General features: G+C 34.7%; 1 protein-coding gene across 1 annotated transcript in view; it reads right to left on the bottom strand.

The window, feature by feature from the left end:
* The window catches only part of LOC120628378 (myotubularin-related protein 3), a 76,969-nt gene extending 59,145 nt beyond the window's left edge, over positions 1–17,824 (bottom strand). The window contains exon 1 of the mRNA XM_039896722.1: positions 17,670–17,824. The gene's annotated coding sequence lies outside the window, so the exon portion shown is untranslated. The remainder of the gene's footprint in view (positions 1–17,669) is intronic.
* Positions 17,825–17,862: the final 38 nt, after the last annotated feature.

Below are 17,862 nucleotides of genomic sequence, written 5' to 3'. Positions count from 1 at the left end.
TAGAAATGTAAGAAAATACCTCAGCATTGTCGACGTCATACTAGTTAGGTATATAAAGTTTCAAAAGAAAAAATACAAAAATTTTTACAAAGGTTATACGTAAGGAGTATACGTAATATGACCGTAAATAATGGTATGACGATTTTAAGCTACAGAACCCTTGGTGTACAATTCCGATTTGCATATGATCGTTTTGATATACGATTATGTCTACCACAAAACACCTCTATGGTGCTATATTACCTATAATGTTCTAGCATACACTATGTAAATAAATTTTGGATCAACCTCTACTTAGATTTCATCATCATCATCATCAACCCAATACCGACCCACTTCAGGACATGGGTCTGCTCTCAGAATGAGTAGGATTTAGGCCTTAGTCTACCACGCTGGCCAAGTGCAGATGGGTAAACTTCACACGCCGTTGAGAACATTATGGAGAATTCTCAGGCATGCCGGTTTCCTCACGATGTTTTCCTTAACCGTTTAAAGCAAATGATATTTAAATTGCTTAAATTAAAGCAATACATTGATACTATGTTGCTAACTAATAAGATATTGTATACAGACTCGAACTATGATTTACAAGTATACAGTTCACTTTGTTTACGTGATCTTATTACGCAGCGTAGCACAAACACTACTGTTTCGTGCTGATTATCACCACATTGATCGTGTGTCCTGTAACGAGTATTTTACCATTTTAATTGTCAACCTGAATACCAATGTTAATCGATATAACTTGAAATATGACGGACTTCGTACCTTCCATCGTCTATTGGGGATGGAATTTTGTTGCTCCGGTATCGTTGCGACATATGCCTCTATAGTAAAACCACGGAGGAAAAACCGCGAACAAAACCTTGGTCTCTACCTCAGACAGCTTATCATATAAAAGGTCATCGACATGCCACTGTATCAATAGGTATTCGTGTAAGTTGTATATATTCATACTGCTTACTGTGAATAAAAATAGAATCACTATTCATAGAATTCAATATACTTAATTACTGCGGACCGTGGGAGCTGGTACTTAATATATTTTATCATCATCTTTTATTGTCCTCCCTGGCGCAGTAGTGTGCGCTGTGTTCTTGTAAGTGGGATGTCCCGGGTTCTATCTTCAGCAGGGGCAATTTGGGAATATATAATTTCTTACTTTTGCCTGGTCTGATCAAATGATGAACGCGCTCCAGTACGATGTAGCGTACACACCGATTAGAGAAATCCACACGATTTAACATAACTGCACTAACAGGTTAGCTCGCTACCATTTCAGACTGCTATCAGTTATAACTAACAGAGTTAGTAAGACTGCAGATAAGGATTAACTTGGGTGGAATAAAAAATTCTACCTCAGATTGCCCAGGAAAAAATGTAACGCGCTAATTTATCCACTGGCAAGGGATGAAATTTACTTATCCGCCGGCCAAAGCACGGTAGCTGGGAAAAGAAGACATTAACCCCTGTTTAAAATGAACGTATTATAGTATAATATTCGGATATTATGTCCACCTCTACGCTCATGCCCGTAGACGGCGTAAAACTGTGGGAGAAGATAAACATATTGTCCTTTTCCCGTGGAGAAAATGTTTCCTGCCCATGGTAGCCGCGCAGGGGGAATAATAACCTTTAAATGGATATATCTTATGAGTAAAGATTTCGTTTAACTAAAGGCTTGAAATCTTCTTCTTTACATTAAGTGACTTTATTATCGGGTATAAGTGTTAAATCGCACCTAAAGCCTTGTCTGGGAAAAGTGTGGTGGTGTGGTGGCAGACAGACAATAAGTCTTTAGAATCCATAAGTGGGGGCTAGCGTAGCACAAGAGCTGTCTCTACTCATTATCTCATCTATCTCTATAAAGAAAAATAAGTGTAGAGATATTTATCCCGTGGCGCGCCTGCTAGCCGTACAGGAATCTTACTACTAAAATTATAAATTCCATGTTCTAATTGTTGACTTTCCTACTATTTCTTTTTGTTTTCCTTAGAAATCCCTTATTGAACGGTGACAGCGGGTAGGACTTCGACCTCACTTTCGGGGGCCCGAATTCGAATCCCAGCACGTGCTTCTAACATTTCTAAGTGCGTTTTTTCGATAAAAATATCACTTCCTTCAACGGTGAAAGAAAACATCGTGAGAAAACCTGCATGCCTGAGAGTTCTCCGTTCTCAAAGGAGTGTAAAGTCCGCCAATCCGCACTGGGCCAGCGTGGAGAAGACCCGTGCCCTATAGTGGGCCAGTATGGTTGATATGATGATCCGTAACTGGGTGAATAATCGCGAATTTTTGCTGAACCAGGTGACCCCTATTTTTCCGTATATCAATTATTTATTTATTATTAGGCAAAGAACTACAAGTGCTCAGAACGTTAAAGTGGCGTCTAGGCGGCATTCCGTATCGAAGCCATACGATTCCGTTAGAATACAATCCTGAGTTGGTATTATATTGATTTTAATCTTAAACTTATACATATTACATAGGTATGAAGTTTTATTGATCTTGGATGTTTCAAGCTAAGACTACAACCTTATTCCGACTGTTCGTTATAACATTCAATTTTTTTCTACCGTTATCGCCATAATCGAAGTATTGAGGAAGAGAGAGCCAATTTTTAAGTTAGGTACCTATAGTTTTTCTCAGGACAATTCCTAAACTATCAAATGCAAAAATATATTTCAAATCAAACTAGAATCTGGCGTGTTCAAACAAAAACACAAAGGTAACGTTTCGTGTTGTAATTTTTTTTCCCTTTTTTCGATTGCAAATATTTTCTGATATTATGCCAAAGTGAAAAAGACCAATTTTGTGAATAAGCTATCCGATAATAACATATTAAATTATTAAAGTTATCCGACACTTATCAGAGGGTTATGAAACAGGCTAATTCTTCAGCTTATAACTTAACTCTCGGTTATATTGAAAATTAGGTTTATTCATAATTGTATAGCTTTATTGCAATAAAACACAAAGAAACAAAAAAAATATTAGAGTTTCGGTTCCATTGATTAGTTTCAAAGACAGTAAAAAATGTACCTCTGAGGCTCTGAAGTATCTAAAGTATTATTTCGGTTTTGATTTACAAGTTGTATATATGATAGGCTGGGAAAAAATATAGTTGCTGGCAACACCGAAGGTAAAAGACCTAGAGGCCGGTCCCAAACAAGATGGGCAGACCAGCTGAAAAAAACAAAGTCGTGCTGCTTCTATCAAATCGCCAAAATGGCCTCCAAGTTTACCAGCGAGAAGTTAAGATCTCATTAGGACCATGATCTTCAGGGATGAAGGAAAGGACCAGAAAGAGAGAGACATATATCTACGTAGGTAGATATATGTCTCTCTCTTTTCTAAGGCTTATTTTACGTAGGTAGGTATATTGTTCAGATCGATTGATGCCTGATGAGTGATTACAAAGAGATGTGAAGGTCATCTATTACAAACATTACAAGTGCATGAAAACATACTGATATCGGTTATCAGTTCAGTAATTAAGGTACCATACAGACGCCAGACTTTATTAACTAAAGCGACTAAAGCGTTAAGCAGTCCATTATTAAATATCCCATTTGTGTGATGCCATACTTTTAACTGTAATTATTGCGTTTCGTAGGCTTCTTCTTGGCGACCCAAGAATCCCAGGCTGTCATCATCATCATTCTAAGCTCGTTACCGGCCCCCTACATGGGTCTCCTCTCAGAATAAGCAGCTAATCTACCATGCTGGCGTTCTAAGTTGTAGACTGCACACGCCTTTGTAGAACTTTCAGGCATGCAGATTTTCTCCTGTTTTCTTTCCCCCTTGCAAAAGCAAGTGATATTTTAATTGCTTAAATTAAAGCAATGAAAAGGAATGAGGTGCGAGACGAGGATCGAACTCGGTTCCCCGAAAGGCAGGCCGAAGCACTTACCACTGAGCTATCACCACTTTCTATCACAAAATTTCGTAATTCGTTCGACACAATTTAGGTGGGCTCTTATTATTCTGAAAATTTCTAGAACTAGTTAAAAGCGTTAATAAGACAAAGTCATTTAAAGGGTATCTTCTTACTTATTTATTTTTGAATGCTTGAGTATTTATTATACAGGGCACATCCCGGTGACCTACATTGTTGAACCAAGTCATGAATGTAGGTCTTTTTATGTCGATTGCCATGTTGAATTTTAACGAAAACAAATTATCTTCTGAAAAAATCCGTGTATAAAGTTTTATGATGACCTTCTTTGTTCGTTCTACATTGACCGCAGAATTTATCAATTTCAGAATCATTTTTAATTAAATCATAAAAATATTTAAGTTTGTGAACCGATATTAATTAATATATCTTTATGTAAATACAAGCTGTTCTGTTCTGCGTTCTTCGCCCGTTTACGATTTCTTTATAAATCCTGTGGGAACCGTTCGTTTACCAGGGATAAAAAATAGCACTTTTGACTTATAACATTAGTAAGGTTTTCAAAATTAAGCTTAATTTGCTATACTCCGCGAAAAGCAGGAGAATCTGTGTGGTGTAATTTATAATTTCTTCAATCCTTATACTCCACACCAAACAGATCTTCGGCATATACCCTCTACGCACGTTTTGCTCCGAAACCGGGATCATTCTCAGGAGATGTTGACTTTACAATGAATAATTGTTAAAACACGTGAAAATGTAACAAGTTACGAAATATAAAACGATGTCACTATAAGTTCCTGAATAAGAGCCAAGAGGTGGGTCTGTCTCCGATATTAAAGAAGGTTTTTCCCCAGCAGTTAGGCATTTAAAAGATGAGGATGATAAGTTTGCATACAAAACTAGAAACTAGTAGTGTTGTCTAAAACAACACGTAGCCTTCTGTACCTACTACGGAACCCTTGTGCGCAAGTTTTACCCGCACCGGGTCATTTTTTATAGTATAATTAAAGTAGTGGTGGTTTTAGGTGTGCCACACCAATAGAAATTCAAGAGATTAATGACGACAGACCAATCATATTAATTTGTCCATCGTGTGAAATAGCTCTTATACTAGTAGCTTCAGTCACGCGAAGGCGCTCGTGGTTTGATTGTCAACATTGTCCTAAATACATTGCTTATTAGCCATTATTTCAAATAATTATAAAAGTTACGCTTCATAGTAATGAGCGCTCTTTTTATGATTCATTATTGTTTCTATTACTAGCGAATGCCAGATTTTTTGTTTGCAAAAAATTTCTGATATCCCGTAAGATTTAAAAATCCCACGATGTCCGCCTCCAGAAAGCGTGCTACAAGCAAAGTAAAAAGTAAAAAAATATATGTATAACTTGAAGAATATCTTGAGAAATGAAGGACTTTCTACAAACTATCATTACCTATTTGCGGGCAGTTTTTTACTTTAAACATGTAGTATAATATTTTAATATAATATTAATCAATTTCGCGGCGTACGCCAGTAAAGCTCCAAGTCGGAATGACATTTTTAACAAACATAGTTATATTCCAGCCAATTTACAGAAAACCATAATAAAAAACACTAAAACCTTCCGCATGAGTCACTCTGTTCGTTAGTGAAAACCGTGTGAAAATCCGTTCGGTAGTTTTTCAGTTTTTCGCTAAGACAGACAGACAGAAACGTAGCCTTTGTCACTTTTCAGGCCCTCAACTATGCCTATCGAAAAAAACACGTCAATCATCAACACGAATTGCGCGGATTTTGAATGCCAAATGAGGCAAAAATAGCGATGCTATCCTGTTAGAGCTGTTAGCTTTTCCGGTACAAAAAGAAGCCTATGAGCTATTCCACTATATTGTATTGTAAGACTCTGCCACATTCTCACAAACTTTCGCTTGTATAATATTAGAAGGATGGTACGCATGCATTCGATCGCTGTCCCAATCTGTGAAAAGTTATGTCGTTTATCTCCGACAATTTTTATAAGATCTTTATTAAAATTAGACAATACATGCTTGATAGTATGCACTTTCAAATAAAAAAAAGAATTATTAAAATCGGTTTAAATTTAACGGAGCTATGAACTAAAGTTGATAAAAAATTTCTTCCCATTTCCCGGAGGAACGTATTTGTTTCTCGGGATAAAAAGTATCCTTTATCAGCTAACACTATACCAAATTTTATTTAAATCCGTTAAGTAGTGTTCACGTGATGGCCGGTCAGACAGACAGACAAAAATAAAATAAAAATCTGTTTTGGACTCAGTATCGATTACTTATAAAGCATCCTCCGTTCAAAATTTTCATAATATATTAAATGTATAGAACTACTAAACTCGCGCAACGCCCGCCTATATGGGTTCGGTTTTTAAATTGGCGCTACGGCACTTATAAAAGGCTACCGTCTTTTATAATAGTGCCGTAGATTATTCAATACGGTTTTAACTGTTAACTCAGAAAACTGTTTGGTTAAACCTATCATATTATAAAGGTTTAAAATAATGATTTATATTTATATAAAAGAGAAGATGTTATGTATTTATTTTGTTATTATCTTCTATCTATATATCTCTGTTCTAGCTATGTTCGATTCAACTACTGCACTGATCTTAATGAAATGTAGCACAATTCTATACCTTCTACTTAGACATGAAAACAGAGAACTACTGTTAAATAAGGTAATAGAAATGGTTCCTGAGAAATGGGATAAAATATTAAATAAACATAAAAGCAGGTTGAAGAATCCGAAATTATTGCTGACGAATTCCCGAGAAACAGCTACTTTTACATATAAATGTAAATGATCAAAGATAACCTCCTGGCGCTACGGTGCGTGTTGACTTTAAGTAGGAGGTCCCGGTTTCGATTTCCGACAGGAGCAATTTGGGAATTTATACTTTCTGAATGTTCTCTGGTCTGGACTGGTATTAGGGATATGAACACCATACTCCCTAACAGGTTAGCCCGCTACAATATTAGACTGCACCATCACTTACCACCAGGTGAGATTGCAGTAAAGGGGTAACTTGAAGTGGAAAAAAAAAATTACTCAAGTAACAACCTGAAAGACAACACTGACGCGGACTAGGCATACAGGTTTCTAGCTTATGCTGCAGATTATACCTACAGATACTAGTAAAGTTGGCTCTAATAAATAATTTATGCTATCTTCCTGGACTGACTTGACCGCCTCGTTGGTTAACTTGTTAGTATATATACGATTAAAAAAAAATTCTCGTACGAATAAAAATTTAAATAGCCCCGACTATCAATGTTTGTACATTATTGTACTAGTCAAGCCTTTTTATTTGATACCCACACTGAGGCCTGAGGGAGTTGTGAAAAAAAATGAAATCCGCCATTTTATTGCGGCGGTCTTCTTGGAACGATTTTCATGAAATATAGCTTAGAACACTATGTCATTAACAATAAAGCATGCATGCATGCGTTTAGGAGAGAAAAGCCAAGAAATTCAAAGATTTGTACTGTGATGGCGTAACCAACATATTTTTTTATAAGAAAAAAATTAATAAACTACGTAATATTATTAATCATTTCATACAGCCCGACATTACTATTACACCCATGCGAAGCCGGGTTTGCTAGTTTGGAAAAAAAAAGATATGGAATTATTCTTGGTGATATGCATTTTTATGCGGCGACGCACTGGGTGTGGACAGAAATAGCTGTGCGCACGTCGTGCGTCGTACTGGTTACGTTCATGGTTCTGATAATGGCGACAAATTGTGCGGTGCAAGACACGAGATTGCGACTATTCTTCGACATTTTTTCGATGGTTTTTCTTGACCATCCCCCTGGCGCAGTGGTGAGTGTTGTGGTCTTAAGTGGGAGGTCCCGGGTTTGAACAAGGCAATATTAAAATATTCTATGATTGTTAATGCCGACTGGTACAGTGGGTAGCGATTCCCATTACTGGAAAATGTTTGTGTGATGAGCATGAATGTTTTCTGTGTCCGGGTGTTTATATGAATATATTCTAAGTATTTATGTATATTATTCATAAAAATATTCATCAGTTATCTTAGTAACCATAAAACAAGCTACGCTTACTTTGGGGCTAGATGGCGAAGTGTGTATTGTCGTAGTATAAAAAAAAAAATTGCGCTTGTAAGAAATATGGTGTGCGTTTATAAAGCAAAGTTTTTTTTTCTCTACAGCAGCAGTGTGATCCTTTATAGTCTATTACGATCTAGCCAATTTGGGTGATTTTAAATATATTTCAAGTTATTATGTTCTTAAAGTAACAGTGAGATGTATGGGGAGGTTATATATATAGATTAACAACGAAATATTTTTTATGGGAGTAGTAGAAGTGCTTTTCGTGATTGAACTCATAGGGGGTAAGGGCGCGGTTGCTGTCGTAATTCTGTAATTACGACTGCAACCACGCCCTTACCCTTACGACAGCAACCACGCCCTTACCCCTGCACATGATTACCCTTGTGCCAGTGCACATGATCGTAATACCTACGCCTCAAGTTGATGGGCACAGGGCGGCACTATGCACAAATAGCTTTCCACTTACCATAAGGTAGACATGTGCGTTCTGACAATTATAACTATATTCTTATCTTTCCTCTCCAACTATTTCTATGCCAAAATCAATTATGAGGTTCTTTCGTGTATAGATACGAACATTTTTTTGAGTACTTAAAGTAAGTAAAGACGAAGAGTAATGTAGGCTTATATTAACTCCTGGACCTTTGAAATATATCTATGAAATATAAAGGCGGCCGTGGATACCAGACGTGTCGATATCGCGCAGAAACCGATAAGGGGGGGAGGGGGGTTATGGTTTAATTTAAATATAGCTGACACACTTCCTAACAAGTTAGCCAGCTACCATCTTAAACTGCATCGTCACTTACCATCAGGTGAGGTTAAAAAAAAAATTATAATTATATAATATCTCACAACTTGCGCCCTCCACCCGACGCACTCACTAACAAGCGCCCACTCAAGGTCATTGCATTGCATTTGCGTGCACGCATCGTGCCAGCATCACAGTTTGCATATATTTAGGTAGGAATACAAAAATATTTTGTATTCAATTTTAAGCGGTACAATTTATGTTTTTAGGTAAGTACCATCAGGGTCTGTAAAGGTAGTTAATTCTGAATGCGGCTCCTCATTTATAGTTCATCCTCAAATAGTTTACAGAACATCCACAGGCTATTTTGGAAGTAATGTAAAAATAAATATTAAATGTACTTATTTTTTTGCATGAATAATAATCCATAATGAAACAACCAAAAATATAAATACATATTATTATTCATCTGAATACTCCAAATCTAGGTGCACTGTGAGTGTCCAGCATGTGCCGATTCTTTGAAATAGCCGACGACGCCTACCTTTCGGTATAAACCGGTCGAAGACATCTACAGATTGTCCTCCTCTTGTGTTGATCCTCCTTTTATAAGACTTCAAATTGTTTGAATAAATAAATTTAGCATTTTAGTAGAAATGAAGTGTTCATGGTAGTTTTTTACCTTAGCGGATGCCAAAACGTAGAAAGGAACTAACTACTTTTACTTTTTAATATCCCAAGCTTACTCACGTCGTGTAGAACAATCTACCAATTGTTTGGGGGGGGGGGGGGGGGGGGAACAGATCAACCATTATATTTTTGCGTTTTTTTTAAAATGGTGTACATCTCACAACTCTATCTACTACTATCTCTCTAACTCTTCTGATGTTGACTGTTCACCTAATAAAGTATTTAACAATAGTAGCGACGTCTGGTGATAATAATAACGTACTTAATTGCAAACTTTGCGTATTCGCCGTATGATTCTTTAAGACTCGCCAGAAGAAATAAAAACCTTCCTGTCTTCTATTCTTAAGTAAACTTATAGATGTACGTAGCGCATACCATCTTGTACTAATATATAATGCTCAAGAGTTCGTTTGTTTACTTCAACAAGATGATCTCAGAAACTCTTGGAAAAATTATTTAAAAGAAAACAAAATTGGATAGTCCATTTATTAAAGAAGGCTTTATATCATCACGCTAAGACTAATGGAGCATAGCACAAATGAAGAATGTTTTTAAATCGGGGTTTTTTTCCGTTTGAGAGCTTTCGCTGCGTAAACGGTAAAAGATTCGATAAAATCATGTATGACAAAGTTGTTCCCCTTTAAAAGTTCTAAAAAAAGTCCGCGACAGTTATGTCATGTCATGTTATGTTATGTCTATATTTTAAGGTTGATTTATACGCGGACGAAGTCGCGAGGGACCGCTAGTTATTTATAAAGTTGTACCTACCATAAGTAATTATAAGCGAGTTTATTTTAAGACAACCTTAGAGGCATGCATAACAAGGGTAACCACAGACGATTTGATATATTGGACTATCTACATAAATAAATAATTACCTAATGCGTGTCACAACCTTTTATATTGATTACATTTTAAAAATTGACTGGTCATAGGTCAATAATGTTAAATTTTTTGTGACACGGTTTCCAACCAGAAAATGACTCCATAGAACGCATTGTTTTGTAAGGCTATGTAGAAGACTCACAGATGGTCACGCATACAATAAAAAGATTAAATTAAAACTGCAGTAGTTCAAGAAAGTGTACTAGAGTACCTAGTGTGCGATAATATTCTACGTTTACTTAATCGGCCGCGTTAAAATTAACTACGATATATGAGTCATCACAATAGGTCGTAGCCGGTCGACGTGACACCAGGGACCAGGCGAACCTGAGCCTCAAGCAGAAGAAGAAGAAGATGAATCGTTAAAGTATAAATTTAAAAAGTTAAAATAATGACGGTGTAAAGGCAGTACATATTCGAAAATTAAATTTGTGTCCATAATAATATAACAAACTTTCAAAAGAAAATGGACTGTAACAATTTAACTATTAGAAGCAAGAATAAAGTCGTTGTGCAGTTTACAAGGTTACATAAAATTGCCAATTCATCAAAGGCAATTGTATATATTGTATATTATTTTATAAAAAATTACCGAATGAAATCTTTGAGATGTCTCCATCGATCACTTATAATAGCGATCGATGGATGTCTCTCAATAAGTTCAAAATTTATGTAAAACGTAAGCTTACAGAAAAGTCCATATTGGTAAGGATTACTTAAACGATAAAAAAGCTTGAATGTGAATTGCTCTAATTTTGTAGCTTAATATTAATTTACTGTGAGATGGTGATAACAAAAAAAAATATTTGGCTAAGTTTGTTGTGGGCTCTTCTAAGACCAGGGCGCGTTTTGAAATAGCTTTAGGTTTAAGTTAGCGAATATTATATATATTAAGCCAATATGAAGAATAAAGAATTTTTTGAATTTGAATTTTGATTTTTTTGTACCGAGGGAGCGCCATTTAGTTACAATAGGAATCTATTTTGTCACTAAAGGTTGTCACTCACTCTTTTGTTCTTCCCCGCAATTCAATAAGTAAACCTAGGTCGATTATCTCAAACATCTTATGTGTCTGCAAATAGGGAGAAGTAGCGATAATTCTAAGGCGAGTAACAACTACAACTGATAAAGTCCCAAAATGTCCACGAGTATTCTGGCAAGCACTACGACAAAGAAAGAAAGAATATTGCCCTTGACGTATGGTTACACTAATAGAAGCGGACGAGGATGCACAATGCACATGCGGTGAGGTTTATTTAGTCGCTACGTGTTTATACTATTAAATTAAGATCGTGACTTGAAACCGTGCCTTTGAAGAGAGTGTTAAACAAACTTAACAAATGAATTGATTTCTTCAATGGCTTTCCGGCTTAAAACGGTTGGATATCACGAATTTTTAAGCCAATTTTAATAAAATCCTTATAATACGTAGGTATTTAAGGTTAAAAACAAAGAGTATAAATAAATATACTACGACATTACACACATCGCCACCTAGCCCCAAAGTAAGCATAGCTTGTGTTATGGGTATTAAGATAGCTGATGAACATTTCTATGAATATAATACACAGAATTACTTATAATATACAGATAAACACCCAGACACTGAAAAACATTCATGTTCATCACACAAACATTTTCCAGTTGTGTGTTCCAAAATGCAGTAGATTCACTTTATGAGATCTCTCCTGCTTTCTAAAATTAAAAAGCTATTTCCAGCTAGAAATGTCAGTTCTAATCGCTATTAAGAGCAATTCCCTTATTACGGATTAGAACTGACAGTTAACAGAAAGCTACTTCCTTCTTTAATACGTTTTTAGCTGTATCACACTAAGATACTATTGCCCGTTTTTACTCAACCTAGGAATCGCCTTAATCGGATGCCTGGGGATTTAGGTAATTCCTAAGAAAGGAAACTTTTAACGAACTCTTATGTGATATCTAACGACGTTACGTCTTCGATCTTAAAATTTACACTGACAGATGAAAAATATATGTAGGTATATATATTTTTTTCTACGAATCTTCTTTGATTACTTACTTAGGCATTGCATTTTCCGTCGTACTGTATATGTATATAAAGCGTTGTAAATTTGCTCGGGTGACGATCATGCTTAAATAACGCGATTTTACATGGTAGTTGCACATAGATTCGTCAAGCGTTAAGTATGTACCTACTTAGGTTTGAATGACAATGTTAAATGATAAATAAGAGAATACAAACCTAACGGAGACGACCTAATAGGTACCTAACGGAGACGACTGAGTATATTGTGGTTCTTGGATAGTTGTTCAACGCGTTTAGCCTCAGCATTGCACGCTTAGCGCCAATGATCCCTGATGCAAAAGAAGGTTTTGCTATTTTTATTGAATACTAGCTTTTCCCCGCGTTAACTAGGGGTCGTATCATTATCTTATAAACTATATGCAATATTATAGTTTAAAAACTGCGTACTCATTGCCGTAAACTTACCCCATACAAATCTATTTTTATATAAAATACTAGCGGTCCCCATAAACTATATGCAATATTATAGTTTAAGAACTGCGTACTCATCTATTTTTATATAAAATGCTTTCGCGGGCTTTTATTTAGAACTTTTAAAGGAAAACAACTTTGTCATGTACATAATTTTATCGAAACTTTTACCATTTACATAACACAGATGACATATAGCCTATAGCATTCCTCGATAAATGGGTTATCCAACACTGAAAGATTTATTTAAATCGGACCAGTAAGTAGTTCCTCAGATCAAGTCAAATCTCTTCAGCTTTATATAAGTATCAGATATGAATTGCTGTGCAAAAAAATTGTAACAACTTTCTTTTCCTATCTCTATGAGATAACTCGATCGACTAGGTATACATACTAATTAGTACGTACTACGTAGTAGGTATTTAATATTTATTCCGAAGGTAATAATTCGAAAATGAAATGGATATAACAAAGGATATCATATTTTACGTAGTTATTAAGTCATTCACTTGTCAATTCCAATCCAAGAGGCATAACGTGGGTATCTAACTAATGACCGCTTCACATCATTCCAGTCTGTGGTCTCAGATTATTAAATTCCTATATTTGGTGTGTTTGTTTCACACACCCATATGAGAGATCCTCAAAACTACTCCAATTTGGCTCGCCGCTATAAACGATACGTACCCAATTGAATGAAAGCTTTGTTCACATGAGTCCAGTTGCAATACAGCGCTAGTATAAAGATCCATTAACTACCAACCTACTTAAATTATTATTAATTAAAAAGCAACAAAAGTCTGGTGTGAAAATATATTATGAATCATATTAACACTACATTCCGTTTTGAGATGGCTAATAATATTGAAATTAAGTATATTTTAATTTTAAAAATAAAATACACATGAATTGGAAATTTACACCTGTTCGTCACGCTTGATGCAATGACAATGATCGCAGCTGAAAAAATAAGTTACCTATTTGATTAACCTTATTAAATCCTTTTGTATAGGTACACTGGCTTTTAAAATTTATCATCATAACGTCTCATTACCAGCTCACTACAGGGCAGAGATCTCCTCTCACAATGAGAAGGGTTTCGGCCTTAGTCCAACACGCTGGCCCAGTGCGGATTGAAGGACTCCATACGCCTTATAGAATATTATGTGGAACTCTCAGGCATACAAGTGTCCTCACAATATGTTACTTAACCGTTGAAACAAGTGATATTTTTTATGTTGCACATAACTTAGAATAGTTAAAGAGTTGCGTGCTCCGATTCTAGTTTGACCCCGCGAAGCTGAAGCCAAACTCCTGACCACTAGGCTTACAATTTATACTATCTAAATATTGTATTCAAGATATATCTAACCTAGTTTGACATTTCCAAATAAATAAATACTTGACTCATATTATGAAATCATTATAATATAAATAAGCTTAACCAAACCTAGGACTTCGATGTTTCAAATTATATTTTAATTTAATTTTAACTGTATTTTATTGTTTAACATTAGAAGCTCATTAATCAGTTAGTAAAATATTTTTAGATATATATTTTATAATGCAGTCAAAAAAATGTTATTATACCCTAATTAATTTTGAAATTATTTGTAAACGTTGTGAAAATCTGTAATAATATATATGTAATAGCTGAACATTCACTTAGCCTAACAAAAACTTGAACAAGAATTTTTTTTATTAGCTGTTGGTTTTCCTAAATTAAATAAATACTTAAACGTCAGACGCGCTTGGGTCGCCTACTCGCGTCCCTGACAAGGACGAAGCTGGTAATGTGCAAAAAAGTTCTATCTTAAAGTTGTATGAACACAAAGTACCTATAAAAAACTCAAGCGTCTCTAAATATTGAATGAACAATTTTTTGTTCAAGGTCAAACGACTAAATTACAAAACAATTAGTTTGCAGTATTGTATAGTGTAATCGAAAAGTATACCGATAAGGCTAGCATGCACGCCACTAAAAAATTATATCTACACATTATCCTGCCTATGTCTATTAAAAATACAAGTGACAGGCAGAGATAATTATTTCGAGGCATGCATGCTAGCCCTACTGGAATGTTATCATCATCACAATTTAGTATTCAACTGCCATAGGCGTCTTTCAACAAGTACCAACGTTTCACAGGCTTGACAGGCACACTGCAATTTCATGTGCTAGCCTGGACTACCTCCCTACTTTGTGCCCCTTGGGACCAGTCAAATTATAGTCTCTGTATCTTCTTGCGCTAATGTAATTTTGGCTGATGGATCCTGAGGACCTCAAAAACTTATATTTGACTATTACACCAATGACAATTAATTTTGCACACTCCCACATCTATGTTTCTCTTCGCGCTGCTTGTAATTAGCTTGGTTTTTTATATTCTATCTAAAGAATTTTTCAAGTTTATGTCATTACAAAAGCAAAGGTCATCATTATTTTCTAATCTACTTTATAAATACCACTTCAAATGCACATATAAATAATTTGGTTGATAATAGGTATACCTATTTTAAATGGATTTTTCAATGTTAATAGTAGACCAGGAATTTGGATGTTTAATACTCAAGCTTTGACAATAAATATTCTATTTTTCAAATAATCTAATAGTAATTATAAAAAGGTATAATTAATGTAATTGGATTGTAATTTTGTAGATGTGATACATAAGTAATTCCTTAAATAAATTTCAAGCATTGGTCTTACAATAGCATCCTGATCAATATATTTCTGCCTATCTCTGTATGTAACACTGTCAGTATTGATATTGCAAAGACTGAATGGCTGTCAGTTTTCACACTGCAGATCAATACTAATATGTAACATACAGTATTGAAGACTTTTGACATAAACTCAATCACATTCTTGGATCTGCTTAAAATAGTTCTGATGACACAAAACAGATTACACAGCTGAGTGGCTGGCATCTATTTAACAACTTCAAATATTTTTCTTTGCAAGTTTAAAACTGAAAGGTAAAAGACCTTAATTTGATGGTACTTCAAAAAACTATTGACATATAGACAATTTTATATATGTCCGTTTGTTCCTGTTAAAATCTGCAGTTTTAAATAAAGTATAATTAGAATTGTTTATATTTTCCTCAAGGGTAGTAGATAGTTAATAAGAGTTTGTATGGAAAAGTAAATTTTCATATTATAAATTGTACATAGTCAAAGATGCCAGTGAAGACTGCAACCACTAATAAACTCAAAACTCTAAATTCATTTATTTCAAGTAGGCCCAATATAAGCACTTTTGAAACGTCAAGTCTGTCCGTTTGTCTCCCACCACCGGTTCTGAAGGCAGATTCTACCAAGAAGAAGCCGGCAAGAAACTCAGCAGTTGCTCTTTTCCAACATCAACAATTTACATTTTACATTTTAACATACATTTTTCTATCTTGTCCAAGCAACCTTGTCATAAAGAAATTCATCAATTTTATAGTAACCTCGCTGTAAAAAATGTGTTTAGCAGATTCCTTAAACTTATGCATTGGCAGGTCCAAAATCACCTTAGGAATCATATTATAAAAGCGTATACACAATCCCACAAATGACTTCTGTACCTTTCGCAGACGATATGCAGATGACACTAATTTATGACCATTTCTTGTAAGTTGACTGTTTATGTCCACTTTTTGTTTATAAAGACTAATAAGTTGTCTTACAAATACTATATTGTTATAAATATATTGTGAAGCTACAGGAAGTATGCCTATTTCTTTAAACTTCTCACAGAGGGATTTGCGTGATTTAAGTTTATATATTGACTGTACAGCTCTTTTTTGCAATATAAATATAGTTTCAATATCAGCTGCTTTACCCCATAACAAGATTCCATAGGACATAACACTACAATGAGGCAGGTCTAAGTAAAAATAAATCTTATCTACTTTTAAATATACATCAGTTTATCAAGTCAAGTTTATAGCTTCTACTCATTGTACAACAAAACAACTATTGAGTTGCCTGTTCATTTATTTCTAGGTAAATACTGTAAAATTGCACAGGTGTAAAATATTTTCATTATGTTTTTGTAGATCTTTAGAAATTATATTTGATGACTAGTCTCTGTATAAGTAGCTTCTTTATGAAATTTGATTTGAAATCTAAATAGTATACCATAGATAGATTTTGCATATTCATGGCCAGTTGAGGCTAATGTTTCTAACATGTAAAATTGGGAGTATTTTTGATTTTTTTATCTTTAGCTGCTCCATAGAATTGAAGTTATCTTTTTGGTTTGCTTTGCAAAGATCTCTTGCTTTCTTCTTCACTATTTGTGGGAAGCCAGCTTAGGCTGTACCAGCAACAATTAATCACAGTTTAATATTCAGGTCACTATCATATTAAATAAATAAAGAAAACTTGATGACTACTTTTTTCGTTTTTGTTCTAGGGAAGCCTAACATAAGTTATATCTATCAACATAATTCAAATTAATCTCTAAGATGGGGAAAGAAGATTCATTGGCTTGTTAAGAAAATTGATAGTAAAATACTTAATTTTCATAGAACATGGTAACTTACCTTATTATCTTTTGTACCCACTCAATAAATGTTAACAGCATAATAATGAATAGTATCTTTGGGTTGTTTTAGATTGTTTCTGAAGATATAACTCTTTGTTAGGTACTTAAACTTTAAATTTGAAAGGCCATGGAAAAACGTAAATTGAGAAAATCATTGGGCATGGATAGCAATAACTTTATTATTTTTTGGGAGATGTATATTTATGTTTGATTAAACAATAAATAATTTTATTTTATGTTGTTTTTCGTGGCTCAAGGTTGCTAACGATGTTTTTAAGGATCACTGCTGTCACAACGCAAGGTTTAGATAACATACGCAATAGGCACTTACCTGTTTTTAGTCGTCCGAAACGTGCACTAAACACCGAAATCCAGACACCTAAGTTAAGTTTAATGTGGAATAATCACAGAATCTTGACAAATATATTTTCTTATCACCATAAAAGCAACACAAACGGACGGAACAAGGAGAAAACATAGCACGAATTAATGAAACTTTAAAATTGAAAGAGGAGATATCGATT

This window comes from Pararge aegeria, chromosome 12 (genome assembly GCF_905163445.1).
Source record: "Pararge aegeria chromosome 12, ilParAegt1.1, whole genome shotgun sequence".
NCBI lineage: Eukaryota > Metazoa > Arthropoda > Insecta > Lepidoptera > Nymphalidae > Pararge > Pararge aegeria.
The sequence above is the reverse complement of the archived record's forward strand: the minus strand, read 5'-3'. Positions and strand labels throughout refer to the sequence as shown.